Raw genomic sequence first — 3,374 nt, 5'->3', positions numbered from 1 at the left:
ATGGCTGTATGAAACCACTTCCCACAGTGCAGTAGGGAGAAGCCTGTGGAATATCATTTGCAAAGTGTCTGTCAGATAGCAGCTACTCAATAACAGAAAACTGTGTAGGGTAAAAGGCATAGATTACGTAGAAACTGGTTCAAGTTATGGCAATGCTGCTTACCCACTAAGTAACCACTTAAACCTTCCTGAGGTCCTGCGAGGTGGAGCTGATGAAATCTCTGCTGTTGTGTGGACTCTTGGTTTGTGCATTCGTTTCGATGCGGACTGAAAAGTTAGCATGTATGTAGGTGCCCAGCACAGTCTCGTGTAGCACACAGTAGTCTCCACTCAAATGTTTATTTCCTTTGTCTCTTCTCCCCACCAATTCATGGTGGATGTTTAACAAGCTTGCTGGTGATGAGGCTGGTTGGGAAATAACTAACCAGGTACATAGTCATGAAGGATACAATTACACAACCAGCCAAGTGCTCCCTAACAGGAGATTGGCACGTCTTTTCTCTCTATACAAGAAATAAAACTGTATCTGCCATGTCACTGAGTGCACCTGGATGATCTGGTCTGATCCCACCTATTTCCTGCCACTAACCATCCTTCCTGACACTAGCACCATGGCTTTGTTCTGTTTCAGATGGTTGGACCATCACTCTGGCCCTCTGGAGACTGCCAAGTGAGATAGGAGGACATTGGGGGAACAGATGCCCTCTGAGAGCCTGGGGTAAGTGTCAATAAGGTGGAAAGAAGAAGGGATGATGCTGAGTGCATCGTAGTTTGGAGGTTTGGTGAAAGAGTTGTAGGAGCCTGGTGTTATCTGTCCCCCAAAAGGCATGGTCAGGGGTAGAGCTGAAGGATGGAGGAGAGCTGGAGCTAGAGAAGCGCTGATAGAATAGTGGAAAGGGTCGCTACTTCAGCCCATTAGGCTCTCTTGCTGTGAAACACGCTTCCTGGCAAGGAGAGCAGCCAGTGGAATCCATTGAGAAGCATTCAGAGAAGTCATTGATGAACATTCATGCTGCCATCTGCCCACTGGGTGCTTCTATAAGCACTGAAGGGAAGGCCAGTTTTTTTTTGTTTGTTTGTTTGTTTGTTTGTTTTTTAAGAGAGATTTTTTTATTACAGAGCACATGTGCTCACTGGAGAGACAGAGAGAGACAGAGAGATAGAAGTGAGAAGTCACCTTCTGGGAGGATGGCCACGCTGCAATCCCTTCTCTTCCTTTCTCCTCCTGGGATTTTGGGCATGATGCACATGCACCTGGCATGAGTTTCAAGCAACCAGGTCTGGGACTTGAACCACAGTTGACTACGTGGGAGTCTAGGAAGGTAACCATTATGCCATCTGCTGGTCCCATTTTTTTTTTTAATGTCTCCCAGGGCCTAGAAATACTGACTGGCACATAATCTATAATTTATTCTTAATACAGGCAGAGCATCTGGTGAGAATCCAGACTACATGGCAAACATTCGTTGACTGCCCACTATGTTCCTGCTGGAGTCCGAGGATCGATGATACAGAGCGCACAAAGGAGCTTATTCTAGAGGCAGAGGAGGCAGAGACAGACATTCAGCTAATGTGATTGAGCATCGCCTCTGTTCACACACCTGCTAGGCTCCAGGGAACCCACAGGAGGTAAGACCCTGGGCCAGCTCGTGGCCTGGTGGTTAAGGTGGCTGGATCCCATAAGGCTGACTGCACAATCAAGTCCTGGAGCAGAGGCTTAGAAAACATGCTGGGGCATGTGCATATGTGCCCAAAATCCCTCAAGGAAAAAGAGATGTAGGAGAACAAATTGCAGCGTGACTATTCCCCACTGGGAGTGTTTTCTCACTTTTTCTCTCTCTGTTGCCTGCATGTGCCCTCTGGAAAAACTGGGAAAGAAAAAGATCTAGTTTTTGACCTTAAAGTTCTTATAGACTGTTGAGGATTAGAGGTGGGGAAGGAACTGTCACATCAACAGGCTGTTACAGATGGTGGGCTTCAGGCTAAGCTAGGTAGACGCTCAAGGCGCTATGGAAGATTTGGTAAGCCCCTTTATTCAGAGAGTAGGGGCATGGGTTGGCTGGTGGTGTGGTGGTTGGGGCACTGGACTCCAACATGGCTGACCATGGTTCAAGTTCTGGACCTTGTGGCTTGCTTTCTCACTTTCGCACGCACACACACACATGCCCAGTGTGAGTTTTAAGCCCCTGGGTCCCGGACTCCAACTGCAGTTGACTACATGGGAATCCAACAATGTAACCATTACGCCATCTGCTGGTCACAATAAAAACATATTCTTTAAAAATATTTTCTAGAGGCCGGCAGGTCACCTGGTGGTTGAGGGCACTGATTTTCTAGAGGCCGGCAGGTCACCTGGTGGTCGAGGGCACTGGACTCCCACATGGCTGACTGCGGCTCGAATCCTGGACCTTGTGGCTTGTTTTCCCACTTCCCCCTCTCTCTTTTTCTAACTCTGTCCCTCTCTAGTCAAATTAAAATAAATAAAGGTAAATAAAATAATTCTTTAAAAATATTTCTAAAAAAAGAAAAAGTGGGGACAATAGAGGGGTGGGAGGGAGCTGTCCAGGGGTGAGTGGAAATGATCCAGAGGACAGGAAAGGGTAGCGTGTTTCTGTACTGAAGGTGGAAAGAGGACTTCTGGGCAGCGTAGAAAGCTGCCCTGTCGCAAGAAAGGGCCTGGAGACCTGTAAGCAGGGCAAGCGTGGTATTGCTGGAGGGTAGGGAACAAGGCTGCTTGGGAGTGGTGGCAAGTAAAATTTAAAGCAAGTTGAGACTAGATCTTGCAAAAACTTGTTTGTCATGCTAAAGACAACTTGAACTTCATTCTGAAGGCAATGGAAACCAGAGGTATTTTAAATGTTAGATATAATTAATGACACAGGTATTTTTTGGGTGTGAACCATGTATATATTTGCAATATTGGAAAACCGATGGTGTACAGTTTTTGCCTATGTGGAGTTCATGATCTAAGAGAGAGACACAGAACAAAGCAATTTTTTTTTTTAATGAGAAGACTGTATTAAGATGATATTTACATAATTAAAAATCAGTTAAAAAGTAATCACGCACTAAACAGTCGCCCCAAATACATACATAGTTATAAGGTAAATGAATGCTTTGAAGGGGACTCTGTCACCTGGTAGTAAAATGCCATAACAGTGGCTAATAATAATAGCCACAGACATTTGGCAAGTCATCTCTCTGCAGCTGTCATCACGCTTCATGGGGATTATCTCACCTAATGTTCAAAGCAATCAGACGGGCTGGTATTATGTCCACATAAGGATGTGCATACATCTCAGCCTGAAGCCTGCACGCCGCATGGAGGTTGCAATGTGGGTTTCCCATTTTTTGGCATTAGTAACTGTGCAAGA

Source organism: Tupaia chinensis, unplaced genomic scaffold (assembly GCF_000334495.1).
Source record: "Tupaia chinensis unplaced genomic scaffold, TupChi_1.0 Scaffold144529_1, whole genome shotgun sequence".
In the NCBI taxonomy this organism is placed as follows: domain Eukaryota; kingdom Metazoa; phylum Chordata; class Mammalia; order Scandentia; family Tupaiidae; genus Tupaia; species Tupaia belangeri.
Note: the sequence above shows the minus strand (reverse complement) of the source record.